At 41.3% G+C, this 22,398-nt stretch overlaps 1 long non-coding RNA gene across 2 annotated transcripts; it reads left to right on the top strand.

Moving 5' to 3' along the window:
• Nucleotides 1-91: 91 nt before the first annotated feature.
• On the top strand, nucleotides 92-21,327 carry LOC141944523 (uncharacterized). Of its 2 annotated transcripts, none has more exons than XR_012629256.1 (4): nucleotides 92-402; nucleotides 11,035-11,198; nucleotides 14,038-14,096; nucleotides 21,258-21,327. It is a non-coding gene; the product is annotated as an uncharacterized LOC141944523 (long non-coding RNA). The 2 variants fall into 2 exon arrangements; XR_012629255.1 differs by lacking the exon at nucleotides 92-402 and adding an exon at nucleotides 9,061-9,283.
• The last annotated feature ends 1,071 nt before the right edge of the window (nucleotides 21,328-22,398 follow it).

Genomic DNA, 22,398 nt, shown 5'->3' with positions numbered 1-22,398 from the left:
GGAGGTGGCGGGCCTGTGTGAGGGGCGATCGGGCGTCGCGGGGTGTCGGTGCCGCCGCCCCGGGGAGGGGACGGTCGGCGCGGCGGGCGGAGGAGGAGGAGGAGGGAGGAGAGAGAGGGGGAAGTTTACTGGGAATCGCTGACAGGGAGCGGGGAGGCAGGCAGGCGCCGCGGGAGGCTGCCGGGAGAGCGTGGGGATTAATGTGTCTGGGTTGGGCTGGGAAGCGGCGGCACGAAACTTCGTGTCTGTGGGCTGCGCCGCCGAGGAGGCGGCCGGCGGCGGGCTCGGCCGCGGGGCTGCCTGCTCTGCCCGCCCGCCTGCCTGCTGGGCGGGTGGTGTCAGCTCAGGACAGGCTGCCGGGCCGGGCTGGGCTGTGCGAGCCTCGCTCGGTGTGTCTCAAAGGTATCCTGAGGTCGCGCCTCCTCCCTCCCTCCCTCCGAAACGCCTCCGCCGCGCTGGGCTGCCCCGCGGGCCCTGGGCGGCCGGGCCGGGCCGGTGGTCCGGCGCGACGCAGAATATAACCTTTTTGTGTGGATGTAGGCTTTTAAATCGCCGGCTCCGCGGCAGGTAGGGCACGCCGCGGGGAGCCCGGGAGTTCCCCAGGAGTTTCCCGAGAGGCTGAAGCGCCGAGGGGAGCTGGGTGGCGGAGCTGGGGTCGGCTGAACCACCAGCCGGGCGCTCGTGGGGCTTGGAAACCTGGTGTCAATGCAAACCCCTCAAGTTCAAATACTCGATTTCTTTTTTTTCCAATTACAAAAAAGCAGGAAACTGGGCGCGAAAGTGGAAGGTGCATCTCCAGCGACAACACAACGGTTCTTTAATGGTGCATTACATCTCTTGCAGGGGTAGGGGGGAAGGAGGTATTTCCCTGGTGAGGTATTGGCCTACTCGGTGGGCTGTCTGTGCTTTTCTGTACAACTCACCACAAACTATGAGGTGACATACCCCTATGCTAATGCCTACATTTATGTAACACTTTACCCTGTCTTCCAGATGCAGTTTATATGTTCACATCCCTTCAGGAGAGTGTTACCTCTGCTCCATAGGAGTGAAAACCTTTGCATAGGCTGTTGAGTGGCTGGAGAGCAGGAGACCCAGGACTCCCCATAAACTCACTCACTGGTTCCTGGCCTTCAGTCTTAACCATGAGGCCATGCTTCCTGACTTACATAAATAAGTGAGCAAATGAGCATAAGCATACCCTAGAAATAGGGTGCAAATCATGTTTAAGACACTAAATGGAAAAAATCAAGATATGTTGTAATTTCTTAGTTTTCTCTTCACTTCTTCATGCTTACTACTGATCATTTTAGGGCTTTTTTTCCTAGCCTCATTTGGTAAAAAACTGGAAAAAAAAATTACCTGTGCTTGTCCTCATCCAACATCAAGCTTTTATAGTAATACTAGTTGTGATTAAGTTAATTTTTCAAAGCCTTTTCTTTAGGTCTCTTGTAGGAAAATATACATTATTTCTAAGTATAACTCCAAAGAGATATTTTTTGTTCCTTCAAATTGGAAATATGTACATTTCTTGTAAAACTGTTGAATTTTCTGCCCTCACTTACTTTTATTATGGTGTTTATGTAGCTTGAAGGTCTAAGAACATAGTTGGAAGAAAACACTTTTGTCTTGGGTTTTCTTCAGTTAATGATGAGTCTGTGACTCTCTCTCTCCGGAAGACATTTTGGAAAGCCAGAAGAGACAAAGATAGTCATTCATGTATTTCTAAGTCAACAATTGAGCAAAAGATTCTTGTAGCAAACCTACCTGGCTCTTCTCAAATAACATAAGGTAGCGAAACCAACTGTTTCTCCCCCTCGCTTTGGAGATTACTTCCTGAGTGTTCTTAAGACTCGGTGTTGCTATGTTTGCTACTGGCTTTTGTGCCATATGTTGAACAAGAGCTTACTGTCAGTGCAAAGTAATGAATTTTCTCTTCGAGGCTGGGTGGGAGAAACCTTTTCCATAGATCCGTGACTCTATTTACATTTGTGTCCTGTTATACAGAGCATCGTATTATGTACATGCAGCGTATCGTGTATCTGCGGTGGATCTTGCCTTTCAGTTCTAGCTTGTGTGCATTTTGGAGGCTGACCTTTTAAATACTGAAGCTGAACTGGTTTACAAAATTAATTACATGCTAATACAATAGCAGTTAGTATCACAGGTTAACTGCTACCAATGTCAGTGTTTGCCATTACATTTGATCACTTTTTTTTTTTTTTAATTTGATAGTGAGCTTCATCCTGGCCGCTTCCAACTATATTGTGCCTTGAAAATGTTTGAGAAGTGACTAACGTTAGCATGGTGACGTTTCCCTGTTTGCACCTCATTCATTTCTTCATTGTATGTAATCCTTTTACAAGGGATTACACAGATTTATAAAGGAGCCCCCAAACTGGATTTAGGTGTTCTACAGTTAGGTTTTATCACTGTCCAGAGTCAACTTTTCCAACAACTCGCAAAGGTCAGAACAGGCTCAGTGGTCTGACCTATGATACTATTGTTCAAAAAGCTTTGGTGGCTTTTTTTGTGGGGGAGGGTGATGATATTGTAGATTATTTCTTTGCATGAGAATAACACATAATGCATTTATGCAATATGCATTAAACATCCTAGGTGCAGTTATCTCTGAGCAAGAGGTGAAGTAGAGTCACTTTCTAGTACATAAAATAATCTATTACACGATTCCAGTGAAAAGTGAGAGGAAGCTTCATTAAGAAGGAACGTTGGTGATACCTCTCCAGCTACCGGAGCTTTCATAATACTTGCCTACTTCACATCTCAATGCAGATAAAATCTCTAAGGTTATAGGAAAGGAACATTCAGCATAGCTGACTTACGTATGACTGCACTTCTTTTTTTAATCAGGGACTACCGCTTTTGACACTTTCAAACTTGGAAGGTAGATGCGTATGCAAAGTGGTTTGTGGTGTCCTCAGAGTTCTGGGGCAAGAGTTTCAGTAAGCTAATGGGGAAGGTCCTGGTACGGTTGCTGGTCAAAACAAATAAATGAAAAAGAATATTTAGTTCATAAGGAAAATTAGGATCTACTATAAAGCAAAGCATAACCATTTCAGGTTTTTTTGTTGTCGTTTCTTCTTTTTTGGTCAAATAGATAAAACAATAGGCACAAGCAGTACAGGGAAGGCAGAAGGAACATGGGGTGAATTCGTGAGCCATAATTCACCAGTCAGCAAACAAAGGGCATGATGCCAGACAAGTTCAGCCATAAAAGAGCCTTGTCTTGGGGGCAGGCTGTGATTGTTTGTGGACAGATGGCTGCTTACCAGTTCATAAAAATAACTTCTGGATACCTTTTCCTCAACTGTGGCATATTTACCTGAATTATGCCTGCCTATGAAAAGGCAAGATTAAGTTCTCTAGCACTGAACAGGTCTTCTGCATCTGAAAGGGACGCAACTTTGAATTCTGAGATCTAATCTCTTGTGTAGATAAAGGCAAAACCTTTTTGTACACTGAAATGGATGAGGGTGGGAGTGGGTTGGTAGCTTTGTACCATGGGATGCAGAACTTGTTCTAGCCCTAGAACCAGGCTGGCTAGCTGTGGAGATACAGTAATGCATGGGAATTCTCATTTTTAGAGGTTTGAATGGCTACCTAGAAGCTTGATGAAGTGCATAAAGAAACTATAAAAGTAGATGCCCAGGTTTGTAAAATCCAGACCTGTTCCTACGGAGCAGCTTTTTGTGCTACAAATGATGACACCATTTATGTATAGCACATTTTCTTTCATGTTTGAGAAGACAGAACTTTACCACAGGCATCTGACTCTTTCTTGTAGCAGGTAAGAAGGAGATGTGGAGACCATCAGAGAGGGGCCTCTGCCTATAGATACCTTGCCGCTGCCCTGATGTCTAGACCTGACATTCTGGTTTCCACATCCCCTAATTTGAGTTTCCCCCACCTCTTTCTGTCACATTTTACATGCTATCTTCCCTGTATTCCTATATTCTACCTTATTGTTTTGCACTGGTCTTAAAAGTCCCATTGCACATTACTGTAATATTGGAGTAGAATATTAAAGATAGAGTTACACACATATCTAAGAGGCTGCTGCTGTGAATGAATCCCTTGCAGAAGAGGGAAGTAGAACTTCCTTTTATGTGTTCCCTTGAGGAAATAGAGATATGAGTAGCCAGTTACTGGCAAACAGTTTGGCCACTTCCCCACAACCATTTTTACTTGTTAAATATATGCATAAATGTACGCATGTTTGTTAAATATATACATAAAATGCAAACATAATGACCATGCAACGTAGTAAGCTGGTGTACATGCAAGGTGGTGTCTCTGCATCTGGGCCTAAGGCTTTCCCAACAGGCAGCTGCCATCATGCAATTAAGCTTTACACGTGTAGCAGATTCTGTATCACATGCAGAGTAAAGCTGGATTCGTGCAGCGTAGATTTACGCATGTGATTTAAAGTCCTCTGGGCAATTGAGACATGGTGTCTAGCATCTCCAGGATCCTTGAGGCAGCCTTACATACACGTGCAGACAGACACTACACAGATGGTCAGAGTGAAAGGATATTAAACTGGCTAAGTTAAGCACTCAAAAGTTACAAAATGCCAGAATTAGGAAATGCTTATGCAATCTTAATTCCATCCATACATCTATATATTGCTTTGTAATAATCTTAAAATAGATTGCATACCTTCCCTTCCGCCCTCCATAGGATGATTGGTTTTTATTCAGTATATTAAACGAGTCTGCTCTGGGGATGAATTGGAGTGCATGCTGAAGGAGAGTGTTGTTTGTTGAACTCTTACCCTCCTGTGTTCCTATGAATGCAAGAAGGGAAGACATAATCTCATTGTTAAGGCAGCTGAATGTTGCTTTGGAGAAGTTGATTCTCTGCCAAGGAGTGTGATGCCATTTACATCAATCTTTTAATAGTGGCCAGGTCAGCACTACTAATTTGTACATAAATAGCTACAGTTGTAAGGTGGGTGATGAGTTGTGACTTGTGACCATCATAGCTCTTTGATCCGAATCTCCTAGTGTGCAGGATACTTTGTTCCCCCACTTGAAAATGTAGAAGAGGAGATGGGGAAATAAATATGTCTGTGGTTGCTAAAGTGTTCCTGTTGTAGCTCTTGCATTGTGTTCCTCATTTTATGGGTTCTCTTAGGACTACACGTGTGCATCTGCACCAAAGGTTGCTGGAAGCTCTATCCTTTGAACACTCAAAGAATGTGCAATGCGTAGTACTAGCAAGAATTGGGTTTTAAGTACTTTGAGACTCTTCAGATCTTAATTTCTGACTGCCTCATTTCATAATCTGTAAAATGGGGCTAATATTCCTTCAGCTCACAGAACTGATGAAAACATAGCGCTTGCGGACAGTCATGATGTTCTTGGTGCAAGCTCTGCAAAAAAAGCGGTATCTCTTCATTTGGCTCTTTGTCTGCCTTTTCTCTGATGAATTTAGTACTACGTCAGCTTTTCTTTTCTTCGCATTTTATTTCACTGCGTTTTACAGCTGGTAATGTAAGGGTGCTTGTCCTTGCCACATTGTTCAGCATTTACTGCAGTTTGCTTAGTTGCCCTGCATCTGTTGAGAAATAGGACTGTGGGACAGTAACCCTTGGGGCACACAAGCTTGAACGAAACCCTTGAAAGCACACACGCTTGAACAAAAATGATCAAATTGGTATGAACTTCTGGTTTTTCTTTCAGTGCAAGTTGCTGCGCAAACTGTTATTTTGCATATATGTGAACTATTTCAGTTGAGTTGGTAATTTTAACCAGTTCATTAAATTGAAGTAAGATGCTTTTACACTTAAATAAAAGCTCCACATGGAAGAAGGGGAACAGGGGTGTGCCTTAGTGGGTGGAAGAGGGGACTGAGATAAATGCTTCATCCTACCTTTCTTCCTCCTCCTCTTCTTCCTTCTCTTTGTGCATTTGAAAGTTTATGTTTCTTCCTCCCTCGTCTCTTCCCACTCCAGCCTTACAAAGAGAGTAGTGCTTACTTTGAGCTACGCAGAAGATCAGGCTCGTGGGACCAACGCAGTCTAGGTTGTGATCGGAGGACAATGTTGGATAGATGGACAAAGGGAGGATCTCTTCATAGCCACCTCTGCCCTTTCCTTTATGAAATGGCAGGCCTGCCCAAACTGGCACGATATGCTGCAGAGTGTGCATAACTGGCCAGGACATGGCACCCCAGGGAGCCCAGCATGGTCAAAAGAAGCATGGAGCAGTGCTGGGGCCAGGGAGGAAAAGATGATTGCCTTGCCAGTATTTCGTTGTTGGCAAAAGGCACGGGAAAGGGGAGGGGAGAGTTGAGAGGGAAAGGTGGAGGGTGGGACTGGAGTGCATGCAGAGAGCCAAAGAGGTTGTGAAAAGGAGGAAGGACTGGGGAAGCGCTGGGAATAGGTAGCCAGAAAGGGGCAAGGGCTATCTTTGCTGTAGAACTTGTCTGGTGATTTTGGGGGAGGAAGGGAAGAGGTAGCACAGTTTTTTATGCTCCAGGGTGGACTGGAGGCTCTAGAGACTCTGTTCAGCCTGTGCCACCCCACAAACCTACCATTTGCATGTCTGTCTTTCCTGTCTGCACATCAGCTCAGTGTTGGCAGGGCCGTTTGCCTTAGCAACAGGTGTCATCAAGGCCTTTCTAGGACTTATTGCAACTATTTGAGGTGGCTTAATTTGCAAAGAGAGAGTACATATAGCTCTGAAAAGAGACGTAGTATGCTGGAGCCCATCTTAAGAGGCAGTAATGATGCTCCTGTCAAGCATAGGACACGCTCAGTTTTCCTGTTGGAAGAAAACTCCAGTTCAGTTGCCCAGAGCTGGTTCCAGCTGATGAGTAGTGTGGAAAAGTGGTGAATCAGGCCTTGAGCTGAGCTCCAGTGCTGGCAGGGGCAGCGCTGCTGGTGTCCAATTTACTAGCCAAAGTTTAGCCATTGCTTTGCCTTGTAACTGACCATAAATTTCACACATTTGAAACATCATTTGTGTTACAGCCAAGTACAATTAATTTTGAGCACAGTGAAGGCTGTGTTTTTTTAATAAAAGGTCATGTTTATAAATAATCGAGTAACACACATAGTGATGGCTCCTACTGAATGGACAGAAACAGCAAATTATTGTTGTAGTCATAAGGAAGCTCATCAGACAATTCAGCATTTAATAACAGCATAGATAAAGCCTGATCCTGTAGGGTGCTGGATGCTTCCAGCTCCTTTTGATTTTTGATCAGTTTTTGAGGTACCTCAGCATCACACAGAGACGGGGCCCTGAAATGATTAAGCAAAGAGCAGAGCGTAGGAAATAAAGTACAAAAACAATTTGCTTGTTCTTAGTAATCGCTTTTGTTGCCCAAAAACTTGAGTATGTTTATTTCTTGTTTGTGATAGCCAGTCATAATAACTCCAGTGGTGGTCTCTGTTGTTTTTATTGAATTTGTAATATGTGCTGGCTTTGGATGCACATTTTCAAAGTTTTCTGCTGATGGGAACTGGAATTTGTGCTCTGCTTGGTTCATGCTATGTCTTCTGTCACTGCAGTGCCTATATAAACACGGCTGATTGTATGTAGTAGCTTGGTGTGAGAGACTAAGATAAAACCCCAGCTGTTTCTGAAGATATTGCCTGCTGCTATCAAGAGGTTTGGGTTAGCAATTTTAAGTGTTACAAGGACCTGTAGGACCTATGGTTTTGAACTGCTTTCCTGAAGAGAGGGTGGAAATGTACATGCCCGGCTATTTTAGGAATCATTCTTTCTTGAGTGTGCTTATAGTTTATGAAATGCGAGCCCAGGGAATATGGATAATAAAGCTGAATTATCATCCTTGAGTGTTTGTAGATTAAGGATATTGGGCATGAGTGAGTTGTGGCAAAAGCTGAATTAGGTTTAAAATATCAGCAACAACAGAGAAAAGATGGCCCAATGAAGTGTTGGTCATGTCATTATAATTCTTAAGGGATTTTGGGTACAGCTTAAGATTTGCCTCCTTCACTAATGTGGACACAACTCACCAGGAAGGCAGCAGGCTTGCTAAAGTCACCAGCCAGCTTCCACGGTGCCTCCTGCTGACCAGTCCATGAAGAAATAGCTATTTGCCAAACAAGCTGTTTGTTTTATTTCGAAGCCCCAGTGGGCCCAGCCCTTCCTGCCCAGCAGCTGTGGCGAGCTCCATTCCTGCTCCATGCCTGGCCTGGGAAGAGATTGCTTGCTGGCCCATGAGAATGGTTCTCCGTAATTGGCTTGTGGGGAACGCTATGTGAGAGGAACTGGCTTTTTAGTTTTTTAATTGTTTTATTAAAGTTTGTTTATTAAAGCGAATATCTGGTCACAATGAAAACATGTTTCTGAAGCCTGTGTATTGCCAAGAGAGCAGGGTAGAGCATTGATCAGGTTGTTGCTTCCCAGGATCAGAAGTACACACGCAGCTCTGCAGGCCCCGTGGGTCGCGTCCTGGCGTCTCCTCTCTTCCCTCTTCCAGTTGAGCTCTGCTGGATCTGCTGTAGTGATGGTTCCCTGCATCTCTACAGGCAGGATGGTGAGGTGGAAGTTGCTCCACCTGTTGTGTTTCAACAAAACAAAGGTTAGATCTATATTGCAGGGGCACCAAAGCTAGCTTTGAACAAGCCAATTTGAGTACCTCTGACAATCTAGCTGATGAAGGAGAGGGGTCTGGATGTGCTCATTTATCCCACTGAAAAGTATGATTGTTTGCACATAGATTGCTTCTCTGCAATGGTAAATTAGTGGCAGAAAGCCTGCCTCTAGTACCCAAGGTGGTTTAGCCAGCTTTGCAGGATACATGTACCCAGTCAGTTGTGTTCATTAATTAAAAAGTTTTTAGACTGCAAGTGTTGTCTGTAAATGAAAAATATGCTTGTCATATTGAGTTCCTCTACCATTCTCCCATCAGTTGACAGGAGAACATGACACCTGCAGCTGTCATGAAAAGTGTGGGCAACAGGTCTAGTAGCCTTCTCTAGTAAGTACGTGCCTGGTAATTTATGTAATCGTAACCTAAACCATAATATGTCATCTTGCCTATCTGGACCATGAGATGGCTCATCTTGTGAACCAGGGAAGATGAATTTTAAAACCAAGATAATCTTGTTTAGAATTCATGGCTTTTGCAATTGGAGCATCTCATCACTATATAATTATATGTTTGTATGTTGTAGTTTCTCTGCATGGAGCATAACACAAATAATCCCAGGCTTTCTTAGCAAACAGTTCAGGACGAGGGAGTTGTGTGGATGAGGAAACGGCGTGGGAACACTTACTTACCAGTGAGTCAAAGACCGGAATTCCCTCTCTAACCAGTAAAACTGTCTGGCAAGTTACATGCTCAGAGCTGCAGCGGTTTGGGTTTGTTGAAACACTTCTCAGTGAGACTGGTGTTATTCAGTCTCATGGCTAGGACTGGCTTTGGACAGCTGAGTGAAACAAATGTTCCTAGGGAGAAGCATGAACTGAAGGCGTGAGGTTAAAACAAAATATCCTTTGCTGGCCTGGGGAGAGAGTAGCAGAGTGGTGATTTTTAAATCCTGCCTGTGAGATCAGCGTTATAAGCCTTGAGCAATGTGTAGTTAGGTCTGTGTCTACAGGGATGAGTGTGTGTAGGTGCCAGTGTCCTTGTAGCCATAGCAGGGATTTCTGGTTGGTTCGTGACTTGGCTCAGTCTTGAAATGGACACCCTTTGAACTGTTCTTTCTTCTGTAGCTATCTGTATTCCACCCTTGCTGGAGACCCAGACTTGGTACCTTGCTGTGATCTAGTAACCCAGCTTGATGGACTGAGATTTCTGAGAGGAGGATTTAGGATGGACTTCTCTACTTAGGAGAATTCATCAGTGTCCCGTTGCTCATTGTCCTGCGTGCTGCAGGTTGCTATGCTGCAGAAATGTTTTTGCGGGGCTCCTCCACTGGCAATCCTCAGACCACAAGTGGGGGTCCCCACCAACTGTGGGGCCCACCAGCAGCCAGGGACTTCCCAGTGCCCAGGACTCAGGTGTTTCCCCCTCAGCCATTTATGTTGCCAGTGGGGAGAGAATTCCTCACCCCTTCTGTGGCAGACGTATTTTGGGACAGTAAGAATGTGTGAGATAAACAGGATGGGTTGCTAAGCAATCCCTTATTGGGTGATTGTCACCACATCAACTGAGGAAGAGTAGCCAGTGGCTGAAGACTGGTGTCTGTCACACCCTGCCCTTTGCCACCCATTTCTGGCTTGCCTTCTCCTGTCTTGCTTCCAGCCTGCCCGCTTGAAAAAAAAAGCTAGCTGAAGAGACCTGCACTACTGGTTATTTGATGCAGATTTTGCTAAAACACACTGACACTTACATATAGTTCTGGCTGGTGGTAGCTGTGCATGAATAAACATAACTACCCGTGGCTGTGATGTGGTATCAAGCTACTATAGATGCAAAGCATGCTTTTTAATAACTGTTTATGGTGAAATGGTAATAAATGCATGACTATGCAGTGTAGACAGGGTCTGATATATCACTCATTTGTACATTTGTAATTAATTGTAAGAACAAGATTGTTCTTTGCATGTGTTCTTTCTTTGCTGCCAAGCACGACAGAGAGCTATAATGATCTTATACCTTAAGCTTGTAATAAAATATTGTTGGTAACCTAGCAAAGAAATTTCTTAATTAAGTTTGCTACACAAAATCCCATAATGCTTTCTAAGATTTTTTTGTTGTTGTTGTTAGGACTCCTTAATGACTTTTACCTCTGAATATAATCAAAACCAAAATTTCTGATGTTTAAGAAACATTTCTGCATATTTTTTCCATCTGGATATAATGGAGCATAATTTAAGACTATGGGCAGAGGAGGGGGTAAATGATGCATGTAATGATTGTTTTAACATTTACAAGAAAATAATTTATTTAAATTGGATTAAGCCTTAATATTATCACACTTTTCTACCTGATTTAACATGGAGGGGAGGGTGAGGGAAGGGGGAGAAGGCGATTTCATGGTAAAGTGTTTTAAGTATTTAATATTTTTTTTTCTTTTTGATCATCCAGGCATCCTGCCCCACAGCCATGTAAATTTTCCTACATACAAATGTTCATTGCTGCCTTTTACATTCCTCTGCTGACAGTGAAGAGGTCATGCTAAATCAAACTGATGGAGAAACTGGACATCATCTTTACCCAGGATGCCCAAATTAATTCTACCAAAACAAGAGGTGGGGGAACAGCAAAGAATAATTTGCTTTTGTATATTACTCCTTTTAAGTACTACATTAATCATGTTGATATCTCTGGTATACATATTCAGAGTGAGCCAAAGAAATAAGTACCTGCTTAGGACATGAGACCTCAGGGTCTTGTGGCTTTTTTCTATCCCCAGCAGTTTTCCTACCAGCCTAATTATTTCAGCTGAGAATGGGTCTCTGAGTCCAAGTCCAAACTTTATCATCTTCATCTAATTCTTTTCCCCGCTCCAGGAGAGGAATCAAGTGGGATAAATTCTGTATCCATGTGCTCCTCCAGCTTTGAGTCTACTGATTGAAGTGTTTTGTTTATAATAGATGCTGTTCTGATGAGAAAAAAAAAAACAAAAACCACCTCCTACAGCCAAAGAAGCTCCATTAGTGGCAGAACCAGCAAAGCCTGGTTTTCCATAAGTCGGTGTCTCATGGTTTCACAGTGAATTACAATTGTCTCTTTTTTCCTACAGTGGGGTCATTTGTTAGGTCTCTCTCCCATGCGGATTCTTTAATGTTTCATAAGGTTTAAATTCATGTTACAGCTTTTTTATCAGTTAGGACACTTTCAGAATCTCTTTCTTCTCCTAGCTATTTATTTTTTACAAAGAATGAGGGAATTTGAGACCTCTGTATCTCTACTGCATTTTGTTGAAACAGAAAAAAAATAACTGGAAACTCAGTGTGTGACTACACAAACTTTGGTGTCCTAGCAAAACCAAGCTAAAGTGGTAGTATCTTGCTAAGTACATTGCCTGGTTTGGGTCTGTATTTAAGTTCATACCTTCTGGGAGAAGTAAGTTTGCATTACTAGTTAGTCCCATTCATCCAGTAGAGCTACTGTCATCAATAGAAGATGTTCTGGCTTTATGAAGCATCAAAGAACAATTGTGTAAAATCCTATTAAAATGACAGATTTCCTTCCAGTCCCATTTCCATTAGAGTCAATTGTAAGTGGCTCGCTCATCACCTTCAGGAGGAGCTAGATTTGCTTTTACAACTTTAATCAGTACTCAGAGGTTGGGGCAGGCTTATTGTCACCAACATACTGTTCATCACTGCTATGTAAACCAGAAAAGATTTCTTCTCAATTCCAGTTTCAGTTCACAAAGCTGGGGGTATGGGGTGTGTGAAATCTCATATTTGTGTATTGAGCAATTTACCTCTGTGTATTATGGTGATACAATACACATGGAGTGCCATGATACCTTTTTTCTGTAATAGTTCACTTTTAAGACTTAAAAGTACACTTCAGATAAATGGAAGGTTAAATTCTAAACACATTCTTATTGTGTGTATAAGCTTCTGTTTACTTGGAAAGTATAATATCAGTAGAGTACTTCTCACTTTAAAGTTTATGAATTTCTTTCTTCTCCTCCTTAATTCTTTGAGGTGTCAGTACTGAGAAAGATGAATCATTTATTAGTGGGAGGCCTGACACATGATGAAATCACTATCTGACACTTCAATGACTTCCAGTGTTGTTCTCTGAACATTCAGCAAAGCGCAGATGATGCGATGTTGCAGTTCTGTGGGTAGTGTTTTCTTCTTCTTTTTCTTTTTTTTTTTTTTTGCAAAGGGATGAAGTGCTTTATCATCATAGTGTGTGAGAACTTCCCCATTTGGTATGAATAGCCTTTGCCTAATATTAAGAATGATTCAGAAGCTCTGATGTAGGGAAAAAATAGAGCACATCTGCAACTGGCAGAGAAGATCTTGATATATTTCTTCTGAGAATCAGTGAAAAAGCAGAACTCAATCCACTTTTTTTTGGGGAGTGGGGGGGTGGGGGTGGGGGAGGAAACCAGATAACATTCTTGGCTTAAGTGTTAATACAGTTTGGAGCATTCCCCTTGTCACAGAGGATGCAAATCTCCATTATGTTACAAATGAAGTGCACCTAAGGGGCAGTTCTGTGCTGGCCACTGGATTACCCCCTGAACAGGGCAGTGGTCTTAACTCAAAGACATTTAGGGCATAAATTGGCATCTGACAGTAAAGCAATTGCCAGTAAACAACAGTCTGTTTGTCGATAAGCTGAACAGTTTTATTTTTTTAAAAAAAGTAATATTAGTTCCAGTGTCTTCACTCCAGTAAGCAGTTCTGCAAGCATATACTTAGACTTTTTGCCTTACTGAACTTACCCCTGACTACATCTTTCTCTCTTCTTCCTCCTTCCTTTCCTTTCCCAGTATAAATGTTTTCCATTTGCTCCCCTCCCCCACAGCTAATGTTGCAGTAGTTTCAGGCTATTAAGATATTTTCTTGCCTCACACAATTTGAAATCTGAGCAATGTTACTTACGCTCCTTTCCCAAGCCACATCACTCAGCCATTCAGATGTGCTGCTGCAAGTGAAATGTCACAGGCTGGGAACTTGTAGGTATAGATGTGCCTTCCAGTACCAAGTCTGGCATTTAAAACGTGGCTTCAGGGTTTTCTTCTAACTTAACTGGTTTCTCCCTTTGTTTCCTTAGAAACTCAAGTGCTTTTCCCAGTGAATCCAGTCTTTCCTCTCTCATTCCTTGAACTTGTGATTTTTTTCTTGTCTTGATTGCTTCATATATTCCTCATCACTCTGCTGTCCGAGCATCTCCAGTTCCTAATGTGTCTATCATCACGATACTTTGCAGAACGTACTCTTCACAGGTTCATGTGGGTCCAGCAGAACTAAATACTTGTGAAACTAAGGTGATGAGGGAAGATTGTGGAAGACCTGGCAATTAAATCCACCTTTCAAGTAAAGACACAAGGTATACCTTGTAGGATATTCTCCCTGTCTAGTGGCTAATTTGGGTATCCTTGATTTTGCCTTCCAGAGCTTTGCCTCTAAACTATTCTACAGCTACTACTGGAAAGAAGCAAGTGACCTTTGGAGGTAGTAAAACTGTCTAATTACATGTTTGCTGTTTGTTATTGTGTGTTCCTCCTCATCTCTGTGCCAGCATGCACACATCAGATGTGATGATGTGTGTAAACAGGTTAGGAAGAAACAAACCACTTTGCCTTACTACTGAGGATCTGATGAAAAACCTGGTAAACTTCAGAAAGGGGGAGAAATTATTTCAATTTCCAGTCCAGATAGACTTTGATGTGTCCCTTCCTTTACCATCTTTCCTTGGCATCTCTTTACATTCAAATCATCTGTCACATTGGGCTTGGATCCTGGTAGTTCATCACAGCTTCCCAGAATGCCCTGGCTGTTGTGGGATGCTTGGGATCTTGGCTTTGCCCCTGAGAGGGAGCTTCCCTGAGCTCAACACAGAGGACAACACATCAATGCCTGTTCTGCCACAAGAATGCAGAAACTCCCTGTAGGCTTCACAGATCACAGGAGGCCATTTCCACAAAACCCTGCATGCAGGTGTGCCCGAGGAAAGGGCTACTGATAGCGAGGGGAGGCTGCCCACACCTTCTGATCTCATGAAGAAGCTTTTTTTAGGACTACTCCCAAACTTGAGCCAGGCAGAAAGAGCTAGATCAGCACAAGCAGTTTAAATAGCAGGCGTTGGCTAGCCCAGCCTGGAGTGTGGTTCCAAGATGGTTTAAGCCGATCCAAACCAGAGCTGTTGCAGCCTGGCTTTGCATCATGCATATCCCCACTCCATCTCTTGCACCAGCGTTGGTGCTTGCTTGACTCCACAGGGAGCTGAACTGGCAGGGAAGTATTAGGATTTTTTGAGTTAGTTCTGTCTTTTCTGAAGCAGTTCAGTGTAGGACCAGACAAGGATCCTTGCTGGCATGGGAAAGGCAGCAGCTGGGGATGGAGGGACTGTGGCAGCCCCCGTTTAGATCGGATTAGACTGTCATGGAACCACGACGGTCTCATCTGGAGAACACACATGAGCATCTCTGGGAGATTTGAGGGGACAATACCCCTAGGCAGGAGGAGGGGCATTACGATAGTAATCTCTCTCAGTAGTGCAGCTGATCCCCAGTAAATATTTGTCTACAGTCTAAAATAAATTATAGAAGAACTTTCCAAACACATTTAAAAGACCTGTCAGTGTTGCGTAAAACAAGGTAATTCAACATAGGCTTAAAAGATGTTTCTTTTGATTCCATCCCTCCCCCTGGCAGCCTGTCCCATCCTGTTTTCAAGCCATAAGCTACGCTCCTGCCCTGGCCCTCTTAGGTCATGGTATGATGGGCACCCTGCCAGATGAAGCTGATCTTATAAGCTGCTACTGTCCTGGTTGTTGCTGGGACTGTTTGCATGATCTTTAATTCACTTCTGTGGTGCCCTCATTTTTTTTCCTGCCGGAGCTTGAAGTGGGAGTGTGTTTAGCTGTGAACTACACTGCTGCAAATTCATGGTCTATTAGCACCTTTTCAAAGCTCCCTTCTCTGTTCTCTGAAGAATTAGAACACAGCTATAAAAAAATCACTCAAGGCTATTGCACAGTGTCATTGTTTCGGGCTTTGTTTTTAAAATTATTACTAAGATAGGTTTGTTTGTGTGCTTGCTTGCTTTCCCCATACTGTATTTAGATTTGAAAACAACAGCATTAGTAATAAGATACTGATGAACCTAAGGTAGATGTGACGGTATAATGTGGATAGTGCATATACAATTTGTCAAAGCAGACAAAATAACCCCACCTTGGGCAATTTTCAGAAGAAATACACTACAGTACTTGTCAGGTCTGGGTGACTACTCCATAAACGTATTACCTGCTGGCATACAAATATCACTTTCTATAAGGTAGCAAAAGAAAAGGGAGAGGCAGGGCAAAAACACTGATCTTACGGAGTCCTACAAAAAGCCAAGATCCCAGATAGAAGAATGCTAAAATAAAATCACCCCGATTCAGGGATAACTATGTTTATGTGTAAAAAATCCACATGTTTTATTTGTATTTCTGTAATGATAAAATAAATGATGTTGTAATTTTTATCCATGTATTTTTGTGAATATATCTAGTGTCATTGGTAGGGATACAAAATTAGGCTAGAAATAGACTTTTTTCATTAACGCATTACTAAAAATTTCAGAATTACTGCCACAGTTGGGATACGTGCTTTGGCAGGAATATCCTGCAGTACAAAATGACTGGGAACTTCAGAATCAAAAGCTTGAGTTACTGCACAATATCATTGTAGGTATAATTTTTATGTTAAATATTTTTTTTTTCATGAGATCCATGGATCTATTAATTTATCTTTCATTAAAACAAGTAATGATGGAATGATAGCAGGTGAATTGTGTTAAGATTCCCCATGCTTACCCATATATGTATAGGTTTTTTTTCCTAGGATGTGAAAAAGAAAACAATGGCTTTCATAATATACTCATACAAAAACACTATGACAGCTTTTCAACTTCTGTGTGTTTGTAATACCAATTTGCACATATTTGCACACACATCTGTATACAGAGCTATGAAAATCACATCTTGGAAATCAAAGGGGGCAGATGGAATCAAAATTATTAAAATCATAGCCAAAGCATGCACTAAACCGTAAACCACAGTATGTTTACCTCTGCGATCTTAAGTGGTTTTCTTTCTTTGCTATTTCACTAGTAGTTCCCAGGTGCATGGGTGTGCTTAGATCATGAGTCCACCACCTCCATCATTTATACTGTAGGAGTCTGTTTTTTGACTACAGAAAGCAGAATCATCTACTGAAGTGTAGGAATAATGTAAGAACACCTTATGTTGCCCTAGATTTTGTATGTTAATTCTAGGAATATGTTGATTTAACTTGAGGCCTCTTGGAAGAGGAGCCATACATATGGCCAACCCTTGCAAAAAAAAAAAAAAAAAAAAAAGCATAAGAAAGGATGACTTAAGGCATTCATTTGTCACCTGAGAATTGTTAACACAATGGCAGTACGCTTGGCCATGAGCACCTTGTCTTTGTCTCCTGCTGAGCCTTTGGGACTCCCTTAGCCAGAGGGGTAAAAGCCAGGAACTCACAAAAACAATTGAATTTGGCAGAATCGGAAATGTTCCCTTTCACAACATGAAGGAACAAGGTTCAGAAGTATGTTCTGCGTATATGAGGAAGTTCAGCAATACGGGTTAGCCATCAAAGGATTTTACAGAGAGGGGTTTATGTAGGCTGTAATTTAAAATGTTATTTGTGTAATTTCCAATTGTTGCAGTCAATGAAACTTTTCTTTTAAGAAGGCTATGCATCGGTGTATACTATAACTGAGTAAGAAAAAGGAAAAGTTTGACTTTGGGAAAGGTTTTCATTCTGAGTTGGGGAAAACACACTCTGGAATATCTTTGTCTGTTGTATATTCTGTAACACTGCATCTGCTAAATACAGAACCATTTCCACACCTGGCATACCTCATAGTTTTAGTAAATTAAATACAGCCTCCAGTTGCCCACCTGGCAAGATGATGTGGAACCAGAAGAACCAGGAAGCCTGGCATCCTTAGTCTCTGGATAGAGTGTTTTGATGGCAAATCATTCTGTTAGGAAATTTCTATCAGTGCTTCTGGTTACAGAATCCAGAAACAGGACTGTAGGCTGGCCAGTCAAGTTTGCTTTGCAGAACAACAGTGGCTAATGCACTGGACCTCTCTGTATGTTACTTCTTCATGAGTAAAAGTTGAGAATGGATAGAAAGCAGACGTGTCATCCAGCATTCAAACCAAAGTATTTTTCTTTTAATAAATACAATAACATCCAAGTATATTCAGAAGACTTTCCTTCTTCTTTTCATGGATATACGCACTTCTGAAAAGATGTACACCTTTTTCCCCGCTTCTAATCGATTTCTGGGGTCTAATTCCATATTATGGTATGCACAAGCATATAGGGAATGTTAGAAATTAGTAAGAGAAATTCCCATCACTTCTGATCAGACTTACACTTGCACGTACTTTTTCCTTACTAGCTTCTCATGTTTGTAATCTGAAAGTCATTGTTCAGGGAAAGGTGCAGAGGCTCATGTTACAAAGCATCTCCTTTTTGCTGAACAGTGTTAGCAGACCTTTTTGCTACCTAGTGCAAACTGACAATAGGAATTCTCCAGTGTGTTCCCATCTTCCCACATTATGGTCTCTGTCTTCTTTACTGTCAATGCATCTAGAAATTTCTAACAGGTCAGTAATCCCTGAAAGAGAACATTCATTAGGTTAAAATGAGGACTCACTGCCATGTAACACTGGTTTTCCTTTGTAATACAAAAGCAAATATAATTCTTTCTAAACAAAGTAACTTCCAGTTACTGAAGAGGAGTTCTTCCATCTCCACCACAATGTTGAAACATGCCATTAAAACAGAGATGTGGTTGATACTTCCAGAAATTATTTATACTGACAGAGATGGGTAAGACTGAAAAGAGCCAAAGTCTTTCAGTTTAGGTTCTGCAAGTTGTTTTTGGCCATAAATATGCTGTTTATTTCAGAAATCTGCACTGTGACATTTCCTCCATAGTGGGCAAAAGCCATTTCTGAGAACCCTTTAGAAATCTTAGGATCAATAGTACATAGCATAAGCATAATGTGCTACAGAAAGGCAACAAAGAAAACCAGGGCATGACTAAGTTTCTTCAGTACCCAAAGTTCAATAAAATTCTCCAGATGGTCTTAGACAACAGACTGTTCTGTGCCACAGAGGAAGGAAAAATGGGGTTGTGGGTTGTGGCAGTCTGAAGTGAGGGATAGTTTGTTGGTGATCCTAAGAGTATGTGAACGTTCTCTTAAGCCAAGTTCTTTTTTTTGTGCCTGTATCTTCATTAGCCTGGACAACGTTGCACCCCTTTTTTGATGGGGGTAGTAGAACGGATATATTTCTGGAAAAAGCTCATCTGTGATTAGATTTGCTGATGCCAGTGCCTATGTGAGGATGGCAGTACATGCAATAACAGCCATTTTGGAAAATGAGGAGGAGATACCAGAGAGATATGCAGACAAGAAGAGATTCTCGTTCTAAAAGACAAAGTTTTATACACAGGGAGTAAATAAATGACTGGATGCAAAGCCTAAGCACAAAGCCACTCTTGTCATATTAAATTAAGCTGATTTTCATTTAATGTCTTCAATCTAGCTATTGCTGGGCTTCATACAGAATGCAGGCAGGATCTGGAATGTTGATCAAGTCCAAGGACAAAGCGACAAAGAAAATGGCCACCAGTTTAAATGGCATAGTTCAAATAATTGTCAGTGAAATACCCTGTCTAAGACCTTCTGCCATGGTGATTAGAAGTTGCCTGTTCTTTGCTATTTGAAATGTTTCTGTCCAACTTAATGACAAATAAATTTTTGTGGTCACATGATTGTAGTCATGATTTATGAGCATTGTGTTAGTATCAAGAAAAAAGTGCAAGGTGAGTTGACTACTCTTGAATGAAAGCACTCTGGAAAATTTGGATGCTTTTTAAGTTTCTAAGATACTATTTCTTTTTAATGAATGACAACAGCATTTCTAACAGAAGTTTACTTCCAGAAGGCATCAACACTTGCACGACCTTATTGACAAATACAAGGATTCTGTTAATTCTCAGTGCTAGTGTCTTCAATACATTTTCCTTGGAAAAAAATTCAACTCCAGGATGAAATTAATTTGCCTCCCAAACACTAAAAAAGCTCAATCCAGGGCCTGGCTAACATATTTCTATATAGCAATTTACAATATTGAATATTGGGCTGTAAATTTACTAAGAACCAGGAAGTGATTGGCTTGTAAACCTTAATAAAATAATAAAGCCTGGCTTTCTGCTAATGAGAGTTTAAAATTCTGCCCAGCTAAGCTTAGGACATACCTAAATGGGGAAACTAACTGACACAGCTATTACAGTACAAACTAGTTTACAAAACAGTCTCCTGTACAGATGCTTTATTTGAGAATAAGGATTATGTTTAAGTCCTATAACAGTTACTCTGTTTTATGAAGTGAGTAGTGATTCCAGAATAAAAGCATTTTCAAAGAAACTGTAGAAGCCTGTGTAGTGAAGAACCTCGTAATGCCACTCAGAGAACAGATATCCTATGAGAAAGCTTAACCAGAGTTCAGGCTAACTTTCAGTAACGAATAATGTAAATAAGTTTAAAAACAAAACCCCAAACCAACACCAAAACAGGTGTAGTAAAAAGTTATCTTTATTTTGCATTATTTTTATCAAGATTAATTCCTTGTATACTTCCCATTATTGTTTAAAGGGAGTTTCCTATGTGCATCAAAGGAAGAATATGCCTTTAAATGCTTGCTATTGATTTGCACTCAGAAGTCCAATTGACTACTTTGGTGGGAGTTCCCTATGCTGATCAATGAGAGTATCAAGTTAATAAATAATTCACTTAACAAAACTGCATTAAAATAATGCTAAAGTTTTGCAAAATATAGGATTTCTCGCATTCCTAACTAACTACTTGGAGTCAGGTTTAACTTGGTGAAAGTGAATGGAGCTCCAGAAACATTGCTGCCTCATCTTCAACAAAAGTTACACACTGTAGTTTATTTCCTGTTTTAACTTATCAGTGAGGTACATGAGTAGGTGTCAGTAGTTGGAATATCACCTTGCAGGGTTTTTTTTTATTATTTTTTCTTTTCATGGTTGGAAGACTGAGGTTGGAAGTGGTCTCTAATAGTCATCCTGTGTAAACCACCTGTTCAAGCAGGGTGACCCAGAACAGGTTGCCTAGGACTATGTCCAGATGGCTTTTAATCTTCTTTACCCTGGAGACAGAGATACATAACAGGCACCTGCCTTCTGGCAAGAAAACTTTAACATATCAATCTTTGAAGCTTATATCCACTGCTGCCATTTTACCAGAAGAGTGTTTGAACATTGCACAGATTTCTGGAGCATGCTTTTTCATAATACTCTTTTGTCCTCTCAGTTCTGGCTCTTACAGATCTTGGCAGAAAGGTCTGTGCTATCACATCTGAGTACAACTTTGGGGCCTACATTCACATTGTTAATTACTTCACATTTTGCTAGCTGATTGTCAGACTCCAGAAGGACATGAAGTAGGGAGTTAACCTGGATGCATTTTACCTCTTAACCAAAATGTCCTTGGGGATTAATTTGAGTACTGAAGTGCTTAAACTGTGTCTTTTTCCTGTATTCCTTTTAGTATATTAGGATCTTTGGAGAACGAAACACTTTTCTGAAAACCAAACGCTTCTGAAGAATAAGCCATCATTTGTGAGTATGGTCTTAACTAAGATTTTCCAGCTGAACCAGTTGTAAGTTTTATGCCTGAAATCTGTATGCAGGGGGTTAAGAATTTACCCTTTTATAGCCCTATATATGTATATATAAAATCTATTTAAACTCTCTAGAGATAGAAAGAGAAAAAAATCTTGCTAACCTGTCTAGGAGACTTAACTGTGCTGCTTCACTTGAACCACTCTAGTCTTGGACAGTCATCTAAATTACATGTAAACACCTCAGGACCTTTAGCAAGGCTCAGTGCTTTGTACTTGACTTATTAGAAGCTTTTAAGGACTAGTATGAAGTCACAGGACAGAGCCACAGATATATAGTTACACATTCAGAAGACTCTATTAAAGGCCTTTTTAGCTTTGCTGTGAATTTACAATTTGAGAATTTCCAAGAGAGTAGATTTTCTGAGACAAATTTCATTGCCTTAGGATAATTTTAATTTTTTTTTCTTTAATGTGATTTGTCATGGTAGAACTTAGACATTTTCCATGTGGGTTTACTCTGTGCTTTCTGTGGCCTGCAAGGAATTAGTTTTAATTAATATGACTGGCAAATGTATTGTTGAAATAGTCGTTGTGGCAGGCAGCCTCTGTGTTAACAGTTGGGTTAAACAGCCCCTTTATCAGAGCTATTAGCACCTAATATTACTGTCTGATTAAAGATCATTCAGCGGATTATCTAGTCCCAATGCTTCCACAGACCCCAGACAGGTGCTCAAATAAGAAATTATGTTAAGTAAATTAGCACTAGTATCGCATTGTTCATGGCTTTGTCTTGGCTGCAGGAAAGGAAAAAGTTATTCATCTGTTTGGGTATTTTTTTTGTCCCTCTTAAGCAGCAGGTTAACTTGTGCAATCCCTGTAGATTTACATTGCAAAAAAAGGCAAGATCAGCACTAAGGCCTTTGTACTATAGTTGACCTGACCTTCCTATCTCATCAAAGAGTACTCTGCCTTTCCTCCACCCAGGTCGGTTAGGAGGATAGGTGTGCTTTTACACTAAAAACGTTATCTTTCTGGTTTGTTTATTTGTTTGTTTTTTTTACAGTG

The sequence above is a fragment of the Strix uralensis genome, chromosome 1 (assembly GCF_047716275.1).
Source record: "Strix uralensis isolate ZFMK-TIS-50842 chromosome 1, bStrUra1, whole genome shotgun sequence".
Taxonomy (NCBI): domain Eukaryota; kingdom Metazoa; phylum Chordata; class Aves; order Strigiformes; family Strigidae; genus Strix; species Strix uralensis.
The sequence above is the reverse complement of the archived record's forward strand: the minus strand, read 5'-3'. Positions and strand labels throughout refer to the sequence as shown.